At 41.4% G+C, this 17,568-nt stretch overlaps 1 protein-coding gene across 1 annotated transcript in view; it reads left to right on the top strand.

Annotated features, from left to right (window-relative positions):
* The first annotated feature begins 4,528 nt into the window (after positions 1–4,528).
* The window catches only part of LOC109098546 (immunoglobulin superfamily member 21-like), a 203,797-nt gene continuing 190,757 nt past the window's right edge, over positions 4,529–17,568 (top strand). Inside the window, exon 1 of the mRNA XM_042766509.1 lies at positions 4,529–4,620. The gene's annotated coding sequence lies outside the window, so the exon portion shown is untranslated. The remainder of the gene's footprint in view (positions 4,621–17,568) is intronic.

Genomic DNA, 17,568 nt, shown 5'->3' with positions numbered 1-17,568 from the left:
AAAGCCCCCCCCCCCCCCTGAAATGTCTCAATCTAGTCTGGCTCGCCGCAACAGTACGCAAACAGATGGACATGGTGCTCTCTCCTTTATACCTCCTGGAACAAACTGTTCGAGAACTGTCTCTGGCCTCTGAGATAACCGGCTCACTAAAGCCTCTCTTTTGTGTGAATGTCAAAGGCCACATGCTAAGGCTAGTATGAGCTACTGGAGTCTGCAAATAACCCCTGCCTCCACAGTGACTGTAGATGGAGACCTTAACGCCTTTTAACCCACACTAGGACAAAGCAGGGCCACTGACACTTCCGCAGCCTCATTCTGCAAGTTTTAAGACACAGTAACCCCTGCTGGCTCTTTTCCTTTCAACTTTATATTAAAGCATCCTGGGTTAAAGTTGGCACTTAATCATTTCCTCTGGGCATGGCAGCAGCAGGCTTCTGCACCCATCGATCACTGCTCTTATCACATTAAACCCAGGTTACCGACGTCAAGCTGCATGGATCTCTGAGTCCTGGCATGTGCCACTTTACTCTGTACACATAACTCTGTCCCAGCTATTAAACAATCGGGCCACCAGAGATGAGCTTTGACTTTAGATGGCAAACATATTATTTAAAGGTAACATCCTGGCACTCAACCAGGCACAGAATATCAATAAGGTATACTTATCTCTCAGTGCAAATTAGTCTGTTTCTTTTTATGTACTGTAACTAGTGGTCAACTGATATGGATATTTTGATATAAAGCCAATATACTGTAGGTGTGTGTATATGTGTGTGCGTGTGTGTGTGTGTGTATATACTGTATATATATATGTATCACATGAGCAAGAATACTGTTGCATTGAATATCTTAAGATGTGACAAGATGCAGTCCCATATAAGGCGAAGGAGAAAAAAAAGAGAAAAGCGTTGGTTCAGAAATGTATGACTAATATTTTTTTATTGTTAAAAAATATTGTATAAGTCTCTCAAATAATATGAGGACATGAAAGCTGCTTGCATTATGAAAGAATTAGTAAAATGTAGAATAAAATAGATTAAAATGGACTACAGCATGTCATATCAGCTTTCCAAAACACATTTGTTACCTGTTTAAAAGGCAAATAATAATAATAATAATAATAATAATAATAATAATAATAATATAAAAATAATAGATAATACTGTAAAAAAACAAAATAATTAAAATAATATAAACATTAGCTTTAGTATGCCATTATTTCAAATTCTGTTACATAAAATACCTAATTTCATACTATTACAACTGTTTGTTTTCCCCTTCAGAGTAAACTAGATAAAGTGCACAAAAAATGGATTGGTTTTACTGTCATTGATTCTTACGGAACAGCTTGAAGACATCATAGTTGAACAATTTTGACAAGTTGTGACCCTGCCACTCAGAGAACCCACTGTGACAGACTCAGAATCACTCTGAAGGCCCAAACCCCCATTGCATAAATGACCCAGCATTCCTCTGTTAAATATTTCAGCTGCTAGCAGGAAAGGTCAGTCTAGATATGTGACATCCATCATAGGCAAGCCTCAGTGGCCACAGTTTGGAAGCATGGTACTGAATGAGTATAATATTCACGAACCATGGTATTTACAGTACATGGCAATCCAATCTGCACACATGTGCAACACAACAAAATTCAAGTACATTCATGTACTGATCGTGTTTTGCTATTTGTTCTGATATGCAGTTACTTTCAGTACAGAGACGTTCACAAGCACAAGTGCAGGGGTTGGACACAATAATGGCTTTCTTCATCACCGAATGGCGATAGGATGTATTTGCAGGTTGAATTTTATTTATTGAAAGTTCATCTAGCTTACTTTTGTTCTTTGTGTTCTGTTTACCTTTGAATGTTTATAGAATAAGAATCCACCGCAAATGATTCAGAGTATAAGTCTGAATGATTCAGATGGAATAGTGAACCGGTTAAGTTTTCATAACCCATTTAACTGATTTATTCTAAAAGAACCTTTTCAAAAGAGTGCTTCATTCTTTCGAAAGGTTCTAATTTTTAAACAGCCCACGGAAAATGAAGGAAGGAAATGTTTATCTGTTTGAGTTCAGGCAGTTTTTCTGACTTGTTTGACAGATTCAATGGAAAAAAGTCTCAGAAGAATGATTATATAATTCATAAATTACAAATCATTCTGATTTTAAACTGCTGAAAGAATACATGTATACACGACTTTATTGCTCAAATATTCAGTCAGTGAAAGTATTTATTACAGGTCTGTTTCACTGTTTAGATGTGATTTATTGATTCATTGAAAAGAATAACCAAATAATTATTTTCTGGGGAATCGTTGGTTCTGGTTGTTGAACAGCCATAAGAGATTCATGACTTTAATAGTGAGCCTACAGGGGATCCGTAGATATTCAGGAATACAATCATAGAATCGCAAGAGACAGTTTCTTCAACACAAACTGACATGCATCAAGTCTAATGTACATACGTATGTTTACCACAGTTGTCCACAAGAATAGAAAGGATATTTTATAGGATTTTATAGGATGCATAAGATATTTTAAGATTAATAAAAGTCAAACAGACCATAGACCATATGTTTAATGTGGAAACAGACTAATGGCAAGTTGTGCAATACAGTTTATCTCTTTGTTGGTCAAGCAGTTGAAGATAAATGGCTTTCTCAATGTAGAGTGGCTAACAAAACAAATAGTGTCTGGCATTGTAGTTTCAAAAATAGTTTGAACAGAGGTAATGACTTTTAAATGGCCCTTAACTAAAGGCTACAAAAGCACTGCCTACAAGCAAATAATTGTTTTGGAGAGAAAATGGATGACTCAGGAATGCTTTTGCAAACATTTCTGCACATGCTTATCTACTTGCTGAAGTGTGCACTAGGGGCCAGAGGAGAAACAATATGCAGGGCTAGGTGGGAGGATTCTCATTCCAGTGTTAATTTGGCATCTCTCTGTGCCCACTTTAAATTAATCCAATTTAAAGGCTTATATCGAATTGACTTGAGCTTATCCAAATTCCATCCACATGCCTGCATAGATACAGCATGATTCATGCCACTGATGCACTCTGTCCCATGATGAGCTCACCCGGGCTCTAGCCACATCCTATGAATACTGATGTCCCTCAACACACACACACACACACACACACACACACACACACACACACACACACACACACACACACACACACACACACACACACACACACTTATGCAGTCTCAATCAACAGTGACCCTGGAGGATATTTTAATGGATAGAGAATGCTGATCCCCTTGCGGTGCCCTGCTGTTATACTGATCCTGACGTATGGCTTCTCTAAATTAAAAGGAGCGATCGAGTTCATTAATCTGACTATCTACAACAGCGTTCGCTCATCCCCTTCATGCCACGCAGACTGTACAATTTGTCTGGACTTTGCATCTGCAATCTCTCAGGCTGTGGAAAACATCTCACCAGTAGTCAATAACAGTTAGACTTGATGGACTATTCGTATTGCACCAACAAATTTAATTGTGCAAAGTGGCCATTAGATACATTTCCGTCTGGATCCTACCAGTCCGTGTTGGATTTCACATAATGATAGGAAATGTACATCAGATATCTGCACTTTGCAGCATGAGACAGACAGATACTTTACACTGATTCTTGGTGATCTAATTAAAGGTTTAGTTCACCTAAAAATGAAAACCTGCTGTCTCATCCTCATGTCACTCCGACCCTGTGTGAATCTCTTTTTTTGAAGAGCATTGACATTGAACATTCAGATCAAAAGAACAGTAAATGTACATTTTTCATGGTTTTATGGTCTTTTGTGTCTTTGAGCTTAAAAGCGCGGTGCTATGTTTATTGAGATGAAAAAACAAACATTCATACAGATTCAGAACGACATTAGAGTGAATAACTGATAACAGAATTCTCATTTTTGAATTTTCACTTTCCTTTAGTATGAGAGAGGAAAGTGAAAGATGTGGGTTTTGCAGCAATGAAATAAGTTATTTTTATTGTTCAGAAAGGTGACAGAGATCAATACTGAATGATTCATATGTTAAATGATAATATACTTGCATTCAATACAGGTTATATCTTGCCAAGGTTAGACTATCCTGTGGTTCACAGCCCTGTATTTTCTTTCCATTAAAATTACCCTTAAGCACCATTTAATTATTGACTTGATGTATTCTATTCCCGCTGTTGTTGCAATACAGTGAAAATCAGAAGAAAATCTTTGAAGAAACTGGCCATGATCCTTGTTTTTATTTATTTATTTATTTATTTATTTATTTATTTATTTTTGTAAAGGGAAAAAAGGTGAAAAACTGTCCTTCAACACTGTTATTAAAAGAAGCAGACTTCCAATTGACTTTGTTGCCTAGATTAATGAGGCTTGTAATTAACTGAACTGAAGCTGTGCTCTGTTAATAGATAACTTTAGCCCTGTTTATTTGCCTCATATTAATAACTGAATTTGATCTGATGTGTCTCAGACCTTGTGTTATTCTTGTTGTAGGTCATTGCTTCATGGGACGTTAGTTGTGTCACCCCCAGCAGAGCAACAATACAGAAGGACATCAGAACATGCAAAAAACGAGGAGGCAATTGCTTAGCTGGTGCAGGACCCCCGTAAGTATGCAACTTTGGTGGAAAGTGATCACAGTGGCATTGTTATAGTTCCAGTAAAGTTAGTAGTTTAGCTAATGCTAATAAACTGTTTTCTGTTCTGCTCCATATATGAAATATGTGCCAAAAGTGAAGGTTTTCACATTCATATTCAAAGGTACCTGTGCATACATTTTAGTGCATTTGAATATACAACATAGAATCAGTGTATTGACATCTAAATTGTAAACACTTTTATCAATAAAAATTTAGCTATGTACAAAACTTTATGAATACTTTGAATACATTTCAATATTAAAATTGACAGAATCTTTTTCAAAGTACTTAAATTATCAGTAAGAGATTGAGAAAATGTATCCAAGTGATATTTTTTTAATAGTAAATTGTTCATAAAATAAAAAGATTGAAATCAAATGTAAATGCAAATAATAACCTAAAAATAATAAATTTAATAGCATTAAACTTGAAGTAATCTCTAAATCTTAATTTACAATAAAATCGACCCATGAATTCAATGTTCTGTGTATTTGTAAACATTTTTCCAGCTTTAAGTTGTACATTCATAAAAGTATTGATGTTTTTAGAATGCTTATGTTGTATGCATCAGTGTCTATCCAAAAAAACATCACTTAATGAATTAATACTTACGAATACTACTGAGATCACTTTGCATAATCAGGTAGCTGGTGTAAAGGGAGGACACAAATGCTTTGATGATGTCACACTGCAAAGCTTGCATATATTCATGACATTGTTAATTTAAAATAAAAGCCAGAAAAATGTGCACATGGACCCAATAGCGAATTGTGATTTAATCACTCACCTTCATGGAGCAAAAATCATTTGACAGACTCAAGAAGCTTTTCTAAGCCATGCTACATTCTGATTGATAGTAAAATTCTGAGCTCTTGACAATTAATCTTTCAAAGAGAGAGTCATTAATAATGCATAGCGTAATTCCCCTGAGTACGGGGAGCAATAAGACATAACCGCTTTTTAAGTGAGAGGGGAGATGTGGAGTGGTGGCTGGATTTCAGATTCATCATTCACACTGGATATGGCCAACATCTGGTTTGGTGACCATAAAAAAGATTGTTTAATTTGCAAAAGCATTGCCGTTGCAGCTGGTATACAAATACCATTAATGCAGAGTGCTGTTTTAGAGGTGTCACGACACGCACACAGACAGGTAGATCCAAAAGCAGTATGTTTATTGGGGTGATCCAAAATCAGAAGACATCCAGGCAAAGGTCAAAATCCAGGTAATCCGTCCAAAACAAGAAACATAGACAACATCCAGAGAACACGAGAAACCAGGGAACCAGGAAAACACAGGGTGACATTCAACAAGGACTCCGTGACAATGACAGAACAACCGGGGTATTTATACACAGAGAAATGACAATGCTAACGGGGAATTGGCTGAGTGCAATGATTAGTAACCACGGACAGCTGAGTGCAATGAGCAGTGATGAAACAGACAAGACTATGGGAAATGCAGTTCTAAGGTGGGGTGACGATAAGGGGGAAGTGGGACCTCTAGTGGCCACCCAGGGAGACACAGAACAGACACCGTGACACTACCCCCCCCCTCTAAGGAGCAGCTTCCAGATGCTCCCCAGAACAAAATAACCAAAAAAAAACAAAGAGACCAGGAGGGAGGTGGACTGGTGGAGGCAGAACAGGGGGAGGGATGGCGGGCCAGGCCCGTGTAGGGGAACTGGGACCGGCAGCGATGGCTCCCCTGGTAGCCCAGTTGGCTCGGTCAGATCAGGGGGCCATGGTGGGCCCGAAAGTTCAGGGGACCACGAGGGACCAGGCAGTTCAGGTGGCCACGGTGGACCCGAAAGTTCAGGGGACCACGAGGGACCAGGCCGTTCAGGTGGCCACGGTGGATCAGTCCATTCTCGTTGTGCAGACGGCCAGGGAGGAATTCGCCATTTGAGTGGCCCGAACGGAACCTGCCAATCGGGGAGCCAGTAAGGAGCAGGCTGTGGTGATGGCCAGGTCACGGCATTGGGAACGGCATCGGGAACGGCCTCAGACACGGGCACCGCCTCGGGAACGGCCTTGGACACGGGTATCGCCTCCGGAACCATCTCGGGCCCCGCATCGGCCTCCGGAACAGCTTTGGGCACCGCCTCGGGAATGGCCTCAGGAACGGCATCGGACAAGGACACCGCCTCGGGAACGACCTCGGCATCGGGCACCGCCTCGGGAACGGTCTCGGGAACGGCCTCGGGAACGGCTTTGGACAAGGACACCGCCTCGGGAACGACCTCGGCATCGGGCACCGCCTCGGGAACGGTCTCGGGAACGGCCTCGGCATCGGGCACCGCCTTGGGAACGGCCTCGGCATCGGGCACCGCCTCGGGAACGGCCTCGGGAACGGCATTGGACAAGGACACCGCCTCGGGAACGACCTTGGCATCGGGCACCGCCTCGGGAACGGTCTCAGGAACGGCCTCAGGAATGGCCTCAGGAACGGCATTGGACAAGGACACCGCCTCGGGAACGGCCTCGGCTCGGCCTCGGGCACCGCCTCGGGAACGGCCTCGGGCTCGGCATCGGGCACGCCGCCTCGGAAACGGCCTCGGCATCGGGCACAGCCTCGGCATCGGGCACCGCCTCGGGCACCGCCTCGACCTGCGGAACAGCATCGGTCACTGCCTCGACCTCCGGAACGGCATCGGTCACCGCCTCGGCCTCGGGCACAGCCTCGGCATCGGAAACAACATCGGGCACCGCCTCAGCATCGGGAACAACATCGGGCACCGCCTCGACCTCCGGAACCGCCTCGGTCTCGGGCATTACATCGGGAACCGTCTCTGGCACCGTCTCTGGCACGGCATCGGGCACCGCCTCGGCCTCGGGCACCGCCTCGGGCACCGCCTCGACCACCGCCTCGACCACCGCCTCGGGCACCGCATCGGGCACCGCATCGGGCACCGCCTCGGCCTCGGGCACCGCCTCGGCATCGGGCACCGCCTCGGCATCGGACACAGCCTCGGGCACCGCCTCGGGCACCGCCTCGGCATCGGGCACCGCCTCGGCATCGGGCACCGCCTCGGGCACCGCATCGGGCACCGCCTCGGCATCGGACATTGCATCGGGAACGGCCTCGGCATCGGGCACCGCCTCGGCAACGGGCACCGCCTCGGGCACCGCCTCGGCATCGGACATTGCATCGGGAACCGCCTCGGCCACCGCATCAGGCACCGCCTCGGCATGGGGCACCGCCTCGGCATCGGGCACCGCCTCGGCATCGGGCAACGCCTCGGGCACCGCCTCGGCAACGGGCACCGCCTCGGGCACTGCCTCGGCATCGGACATTGCATCGGGAACCGCCTCGGCCACCGCATCAGGCACCGCCTCGGCATCGGGTACCGCCTCGGCATCGGGCACCGCCTCGGCAACGGGCACCACCTCGGGCACCGCCTCGGCATCGGACATTGCATCGGGAACCGCCTCGGCCACCGCATCAGGCACCGCCTCGGCATCGAGCACCGCCTCGGCATCGGGCACCGCCTCGGCATCGGACATTGCATCGGGAACCGCCTCGGCCACCGCATCAGGCACCGCTTCGAACACCGCCTCGGCATCAGGCACCGCCTCGGGAACCTCGGGCACGTCCACCTGGACGACAGCGGCCTGCTCGGGAACGTCCTCCTGGACGGCAGCGGCCCGCTCGGGAACGTCCTCCTGGACGGCAGTGGCCCGCTCGGGAACCTCCTCCTGGGCGGCAGCGGCCCGCTCTGGAACGTCCTCCTGGACGGCGGCGGCCCGCTCTGGAACGTCCTCCTGGACGGCAGCGGCCCGCTCTGGAACGTCCTCCTGGACGGCAGCGGCTTGCTCGGGACCCCCCTCCGGGCTTTGAGGAACGGCTGACGCCTGTCTCCTCCTCCTGCGGCCTCTATGATGGCGAGCCGGTGGCTCCTTGACGGAAGACTCAGGCGTTGAGTCAACCATCCTGTGCTGTGGTGCTGGGCTGGCGGCCATCTTGTGCTGCGGCGCTGGGCTGGCGGCCATCTTGTGCTGCGGCGCTGGGCTGGCGGCCATCTTGTGCTGCGGCGCTGGGCTGGCGGCCATCTTGTGCTGTGGCGCTGGGCTGGCGGCCATCTTGTGCTGTGGCGCTGGGCTGGCGGGCCATCTTGTGCTGTGGCGCTGGCTCAGCAGACGTGACGTGAACACTCCTGGGAACCTCTGGGATCTTGTTCAACCTGGAGAAGTAGTTCAAAAATGTCTCCGTGGCCATCTTGGACAGTGGCGCTGGGCTGGCGGCCGTCTGGCCTCGTGGCGCTGGCCCTGGCAGTGGCATCATGGGCAGTGGCGCCACCATGGCGGACCTGCGCTTCTTCTCCCCTCTCCGTCCGCCATGGTGAGACAGTGGCTCTGATCCATCCCACACGAGCCCCGGATCGAAGGGGGGCCATGGTTGAGAGCGATGCTGAGCCTCCTCACGACCACTCACTCCTCTGCGACCTCCCCGGGTCCCACGAAAAATGACCAGGCGGGTTCCCTCAAACTCCATCCTTCTCTCCCGCTCGATGGCTGGGGGAGAAACCCCAAAAAATATACCGCTGGATCTAGGCATGACGGAGTCCTTCTGTCACGACACGCACACAGACAGGTAGATCCAAAAGCAGTATGTTTATTGGGGTGATCCAAAATCAGAAGACATCCAGGCAAAGGTCAAAATCCAGGTAATCCGTCCAAAACAAGAAACATAGACAACATCCAGAAACACGAGAAACCAGGGCACCAGGAAAAACACAGGGTGACATTCAACAAGGACTCCGTGACAATGACAGAACAACCGGGGTATTTATACACAGAGAAATGACAATGCTAACGGGGAATTGGCTGAGTGCAATGATTAGTAACCACGGACAGCTGAGTGCAATGAGCAGTGATGAAACAGACAAGGACTATGGGAAATGCAGTTCTAAAGTGGGGTGACGATAAGGGGAAGTGAGACCTCTAGTGGCCACCCAGGGAGACACAGAACAGACACCGTGACAAGAATTTATGGGGAGTTGTGTTTTAGGGTTTGTTGATATGTTTTTTATTTGGTTTTGTAATGTTTTGTGTTTTTGGTGTTTTTTTGGTTTTTTATTGTTGTTTGTTTTTTCATATTTGATTTTGTTTGTTTTATCACAATTACACGTTGATTTTATTTTGTGCTGAATTAATTATTTTCATGTATTTCTTAAGAAAAGGTATCCTGTATTTCTCATTTGTACACAAGTGAACAAAATTTAGCACAGAGAAAATTGTGAGCATTTATTGCACAACATTATGAGGATTGGCCCCGAGGCTGAATAAGGCAAGATGATTTGAAGAAAAAAAAAAAAAAAAAAAAAAAAAAAAAAAAAAAAACTATATTTCTCAATTGTTTCCAAATCTTATCTGGGTGCTTTTTTTTTGTTTTTGTTTTTTGTTTTGTTTGATGTACATTAAAGCAATAGTTTACCCAAAAATGAAATTCTGTCACAATTCACCCTCAATGAATTTGGTTAATATTCGAAAAACAAATAAAATTTTTTTAATGAAATCTTTGAGTTTTCTGAAAAAATTTAGAAGAACCAGTATTGTTCTAGCATGTGACACAAGCTTCCACAGTGGAGGCACAGAAATCTCACAGGTTTCATTAAAAATATCTTAATCTGTGTTTGTAAGATTAATCAAAGTCTTATGGGTTTGAAACGGCATGGGGGTCAGTAAATTATGACAAAATACTAATTTCTGAGTGAACTAACCCTTTAATATTGATTAAATGTTGCAGTATGGCTAAGAAGCAGGTCTTTAATTGCAATTAGCTGTACAGTTTCTTTTTTAGGCCTAACTTTGTGCTAATGTTCAACTTCAGATGGTTTATTAAAGCTTTATTTTTAGAGCATGCTAATACTGTTATTTGATTAATATTCTTTAAATGCCAGTTTCATCTGTTCTTTTTAGTCCTAAATAAACATGTGCTGTGCATGGAATCTCCATAGGTACCATAATGCAAAAGATTTAAATTGTTTTATATATTTATTTATAAATTCTCTTTTGACACAAGTTAAGTCTAGAAGAAGATAATATTTATATGTTTTTGCTGTCATAAGTGCCGATTTATAAATCTTCCAAAGCACTAGACAAACAGATAGACAGATAAATGAAAGAGTGAAAAAAAGCCTATGCACTATGGCAAACAAATAGTTTTAAATTCACAATGATGTAACACTGACATGACACAGACCATTGCTTTAGAATCAGATGTGTTATTAAATTGGCTATTTGTGACGCTATGCATGCATGTAACCCCAATAGAGACAGAGTATCGAGATGCTTCATACTGCTTCAGGCACATCTTTTATTTCAAGTCACCCAAGGCCTTCTTTTTATTCAGATTAGTTATGTGTCCTCTATTACCTGTATTATTACTCATGACTGTATTGTACTTCATGGAAACAACAAAGCGTGCATATTAAAATAAATAAAACAGATTCAGTACATTTTCATACAGCCGTTGTCACTCTTACCTTGAATAGGAATGCACATTTAGAGCCTTTAACTTTTCCTTATAATATAGACATGTTCTGAATAGATACTATATCTAAAGATGAACCATTAAGAGTGTGAATTCTTAAATTGAATTTTCTGAAAGCAAGAAAATCATTGCTTAACATTTTTTAATGAGTCACTAAATCATGCCAGGCTTACACAGGGTGTGTTCCTTCCAGTCAAAGGTATTATATTCTTTTCCCCATTTAATTAGAACTGAGTTTTTAATTAGAAAAGAGTTATTTTCCAAAGAGAGATGAAGCCATCACATAAAAGTGATTCTGATACATTTGCTGGGTGTACCACAATCTTGCATGGTCAGGATAGTGCATTAGAACTAATTAAATCAAACACCCTCATGAAAAACTGATATGTTTCCGGCTGTCTGACTTGCCAGAACTCAGGTAGAGCCAAAGACCAAGCTGTGCTGTTACATCATGTTTTGCAGTAACTGACTGTCTCATCTGATTTCCTGTCTTTTATCAGAGAACAAAAAGTACAAAGGATATTTTTTATGACATATATAGCAGTTTTGCTTTTGTTATTTTATAAAGTAGACCAGTTTTTTTCTTTAACTTTGAGACTTTGAGTTTTCCAGATATTTTAAGATTATACGATATTCTGTGATCACACCCCCTCATGTCGTTCCAAACCTATATGACTTTGTTTCCTACGTAGACCATAAAAATAGATATTTTGAAGAACGTTCACCCTGCTCTTTTCCATACAATGTCATTAAAAAAAGGTGCTTTTTTTCCAAGTCCTCGCATAGTCTGGCTTAGCCTAAATCTTGCCGTGGTTATCATTTGCTTTCATTGAATAGAAAGTAACAGCATGGAAATCTTACTATAAATAACTTGTGTTCCACAGAAAAAAGAAGTCATATTGGTTTCAAAACAATGTGAGAATGAGTAAATGATGACAGAAACCTATCCCTTTAGCCACTGAGGAACAGCTCCAGGTTATAGGCTACCTGAGGATATCAGCTGTAGCCTATGACTATTAAAGTCTAAGTGGCAGCAGTTGTACAAAAGATCGATCAACAGCATCTCACTGTGAAGTGCCTCTGCCATACATTTTTATAAGTGCATAATTGATTATACAGCTCAAGCGTCACACCCCTCCGGCTACTCCTCGCAGCTCTTTGCTTTTCATCCATGTCCAGATATCCTGTAACTGCTGCTAACACGTTTAGCTTGAAACTGGATTTTTTCAACTTGACCCCTGAAGGATTTCATCTAATTAGTTCCAAAGAAAAGCACAATTAATCTTTCTTAGTGGGTCCAGTTCCTTCCAGAGGACTTCCAGATCTGTGACCACAAAGGAAGCCAAGGAACCGTTTCCCACTCAGTTTGTGGTTTGATATTGAAATCCTGGTGCCTTTCCCTGCAGCTTGTTTGATCGTGTAAATGCAATTTTTTTTTAGAAAATCTATTTGGATTTATGATTATTTGCTGAATGTTTTTTACTGTGATGACAAGCAAATTCAATTTGATTGGTAATAAAACCGTGCGGCATGCCAGCTGCAATTTTGTCTTGGTTGATCAGCCCACACAGGCCATCTGATGTAGCTTTCAGGGTATTTATGCATCTCCCAGCTCTGTCTCGCCTAGATGAGGAGAAATATAGCGACTGGCCAAATAATACTCAAAGGAATATTAAGTATTAATTTTAAAATTAAAATACTGACATCATGAATGCTGCCATCCAAACCTTAGTGTGCAAAAATCTACATTTTTCAGAAAAGGCTTGACCAAAGACATCTGAACAAACCAAAACTAAGCTGAGGCATCAAAACCACCAATACCTGGTGCTTTCTTTGAGTCCTATACACATTTTATTTTACTTCTTGAGTTCTCAGCTGATAAAAATACCACCATGTGTATATTGAGTGCATTTAGTCCAACACACAGATTTATATTGGATGTTCTGTAAGTTCTGTGAGTGGTTTGCCATTTTGGACCAGCTTATGTTGCCCTTGAAAATGTCTCTGTAGTGTTTCACTTTTGTAAAGGTTAAGCTACTTAAATGTCCATTCATACCCCTCTGTCGGTAGAGGTCAGAATATAATGTGTCTTTTGTCATTATTGTCTGTGGTAGCTGGAGACATTTTGTATTCCTAGAGGGTGCTTGAGTTACAGATCAAAGTTAAGAATTCAATGGATATTCGTGATCAAATACTTTGAAAGTGTCTGTCTTCAAGTGCTGAATTCATAAAGGCTTTCTCAGTGACTTAAGCTGTCCTCTTTAACATACGGTTACATGCTGGCCCGATTCTGGCTGAGTGTGAGCATCAGTGTTGCTGGAGATCAGATCAGTCTCTTGTTACTTGTAACCTCCCTCTAAACCAATTTAATTGATCTAGGAATTACAGCAGGTGTGTTGATTGTGTGATGGACTGTATGCGGCTGAGTTGAGGAACTGGATGTGGTTGTGTTTACAGGTTGTTTCAAGCAAATCATTTGTCCCTTTAACCCTTCAAGCCAGGCTGTGGGTAGATTTATTATCCTCTTCTATTCTTGGAGGAAAATCTTGTATGGCTCAAAGAAGAAGACTGACAGTTTTGTTTATCTGAAATGCATTGTTTATTACAATACTTGTTTGAAAGTCAATTAAACCTCCTCAGGCACAAAACCTGAACATATCACAGTACTGTGCTCTGTTACGCATCAGTCTGGAAACAATTGTCTGAAGAATGGAGGCGTATTCTGTAGTTGACCGTTCCGATGGTCCTCAGGAAAACTGAAAGTGGCTGGCAAACAAAAATACATCAAAATCTCTTACCTAAATTACCCTTGAGAAGAGGAAGCGGTGTTGGATGATCAAATCAATGCTTTATGATACTGAGCCATTTTGAGCTTTTTTCTGTCTTGGCGAGAAGTAAAACTAGGCTTCCAACTGCTTGACATTAAGATAGAAAGCTGTTGAAAGGAGGAGAACAGCAAACCTCCTTATAAATATCTGTGCTGTTTCTCTGTAGGATGCTGATCTGAAAGAGTACTGCAGTTTTGCTTAATTGCCGTCAGGCCCAGTTTGTGATCGTATTGCAAAACCAGTAAAAAAAATTTTGTGGGTTTTTTTTTTTTGTTTTTTTGCGAGGACAAAAATACTTTTCCTGACTCAGCACTGTAATATAGTATAGGTGATTTACATATATACTACTTTAAATCCATCTTATCTGGGGAGTTCCGCAGGTAGAGATATGGCATTAAAAGTGAGTTTGATGTATGCGTTATACCTTTACCCCTGAAATAATACATTAACAATAATGTTAAAAAAAAAAAAAGTAGCTTGGTGCATCCTGACTGACTTTTCAGTCTGCAACTGTTGTTTTTCCCATTATCGACAATTCATTAATGTTGTAATAACACTGCATATAGAGGAACCCCAATTTAATGTGAAAATAAGCTTTAGGCCCATTATGTATGGCATACCAATACCTCAATTTGTCAGTAATGGAAAACTAAAGAAGCATGCTGAATTTTATTTTCTATTTTTTATTCATATGCTGTTATTGCTTACTATCAACATAAAATGGAGAGGAATTGGGTGAAAAGGTCTGTTCCCTGCAATGAAGGGAGCCTGATGGAATACAGGGGAGAAAATGGCAAGCCCACTAATACAGTTATGATGACAGAAAGAGAGAGAGAGATCAAAGTCAGCTAGATCTGATGCAGGGAAAGCACTCATAGAGAGGGAAAAAGGGCCATCTGATCTTGAGGCATCCATATACAGTAGCTCAGCAGTCTGCATAGCATTGAGCTATACTTTACTTTTTGCAATTTTTATAAACCATTGAAAAGATTTACGAGTGTTCGATGGTGTTCCCAATGTGCATTTTCGGATTCAACCCAGGTGGGTTGAGGGAAGGATGGTGAAAAAACACTGGAATGAGAGCTTGACTTGAAAAAGTGTTTGGAAACTAGTTTTCATTAGCGCAAAATGGTGCAAAATGGATTGGTTGTAAAATAATGTTTTCTAATGGAATGAGGCCACCATACTGTTTTTGTGCCAAGATACCTGGAACAAATTTCTACAAAAATTTTGACTTCCTCATAATTCTCACTTTTTTTCTCATAATTGCAACTTTATCAATCAGAATTGCAGCTTTATATGTCATAAAGTGACTTTATATCTCACAGTGAGTCTTTGCATATCAAAATTAAATATCACAAGCCTTGTTTTAAAACTTCCTTGTTTTATTTTTTTAGTTTAGGTGAAAACTGGTTTCCATAGAAGCATCAGTGATATTTTAAAAAATGGTGTAAGAAGGTAATTAAAAAAAAAAAAAAAAAATTAAAAAAAAAAAAAAAAACATTATGTCTCATTCACTAATAATTGCGTAGATAACATATATTTGTGCGGGACAGAATCCTGCAGGAGCGGAACTGAAAAATCCATCACGCACAGGTCTCTAAAATTAAGTATACTTTGTCCTTATGTCTGTGCTTTTTGTGTATGTGTGGTTTCAGTTGTTCCTATATTTTTCACAAATTTAGAATAAATTCTTCATACACGGATTTTACGCACAAATATGTGTGTATGAATGCTTAGTGAATGATACCCATTATTTGTCTCATGAAATGAAAAATATGGCCTCATGGGTTCTTTCTATTCCTTAGAAGAGCAAATATGCTTAATTCTACATGCCCACATTTTCACTCTTCTCTGCTATTATCCTGGATAATCTTCATAGCATCCCTCACACAACCTTCACCAGTAGAGCTTTACTAATCGACTGTGGCAGCTAGTAAATGATGTTAAAAGCAACTTGAAGCACTTGGTGAAGGGCCAGTTAGCAGTGTTCTATCTGACCGAAGCTTCTGCGAGGAGTAAAAGCAGTAAACACCCAGTAAATATACCGTTCCAACGAAGCTTGTAAGGCAACGTCATGACAAAATATTGCTTGTTTGGGAAAATATGTGGTCTAGCAAGTAAGCTATTTAGACATCCTGTTGTTAGAGTTTATAAAAAGGCATTGATTTAGTGTTGTGGATGGTAGATTTTGTTGCACAAATATATTATGGTTTATTATTTAGCTCACTTTAAATCCTCAATTTATGACTGTTTTATTTTATTTGCTTTGTTATTTTGGAAGTATTATTCATGGATATTACCATAATGTAAGCTGTGCTCAGTGGCCAACAATATTTTAAATGATTCAGTTCTTTCAATTTTGTAAGGTATTTTTTTAATTTTATTATATTTGCACCATTTGGTTAGTTTAGTAACCTATTAGGTCTATTGTGGTCTGCCAAAAATATCAGTTAATCAGAGACTAAATTAATTTTAATGAATGCAAGGTTTAATAGGAGGTTTGAATATCATTGCAAGAGTAGGATGAGTTACTGTATTTGGGCCACTTGCAAATTCTTAATTATAATTATTATTTATTGAAATTAAATTAATTCACCATTTACTGTAGAATAAAAACATTTGGTTCATGAGAAATTGGCTTTGTTTTCTCAGTGTAAAAAAAAAAAAAACATTTATAGTAAAAGGTGTGTTATTCAGGTCAGCTGCAAATTCTTAATTGCAAAAGTATATACAGTGATGTATTCATTTTGCATTCAATTTATTTGAAATTAAAAGCCATGTCATTAGTCGGGATTGTATTCAGCACAGTAGATGGATGTCTGCATGATGTAAATTGTTGAAACCTCATGGCGTCTGTAGCTGGCTCAACCTGGTTACACCCTGGAGCTGGGAAACGTCCCATTTTTCCAATCCTAATCTGGAGTGATAGTGTGCACTTGCTGAAACATTTTTTCCTGGTGGCGCTGTTACAAGCCTGCCCTCCACATGCATAATAACCATGCAATTCTGCCCCTGACAGATACTTGCTATAATCTCTTTGAAAACCAGCATTTGCACAGTGGGGGAAGTCTTGAAGCTGTGGCTTTGATTAACATGGATAAATTGAGAGGGGCTTAATTTCCTGGACATCTATGCCAACTCCTGAATAGGTGTCATTTGTATACACTTTAAAATAGTGAGTAAAACTACACTGTCTTATAGAAATACCTTGATTGATTTTCACTTATTTTATTAGGTGGCACAACTTAATACACTACTTTTTTATCCTTTTTTTTTTAAGAAGTATCTCGTTCTCGCCAAGGTTGCATGTATTTGATCAAAATACAGTAACAACAGTAATAGTGCAATGTTATTAGAATATAAATTAATTTACTCCAGTGATGGCAAGGATGAATTTTCAGCAGCCATTAATCCAGTCATTCACAAGTTTGGGGTAAGATTTTAATTATTTATTTATCTATTTATTTATTTGTTTGTTTGTTTGTTTGTTTGTTTGTTTAAATTATTTAAAAATAATAATACTTTTATTCAACAATGATACATTGAACTGCAGTGAAGTTTTTTTATAATGTCACAAAAATAATATTT

This window comes from Cyprinus carpio, chromosome A11 (assembly GCF_018340385.1).
Source record: "Cyprinus carpio isolate SPL01 chromosome A11, ASM1834038v1, whole genome shotgun sequence".
Classification (NCBI taxonomy): Eukaryota; Metazoa; Chordata; class Actinopteri; order Cypriniformes; family Cyprinidae; genus Cyprinus; species Cyprinus carpio.
Note: the sequence above shows the minus strand (reverse complement) of the source record. Positions and strands in the feature narration are given on the sequence as shown.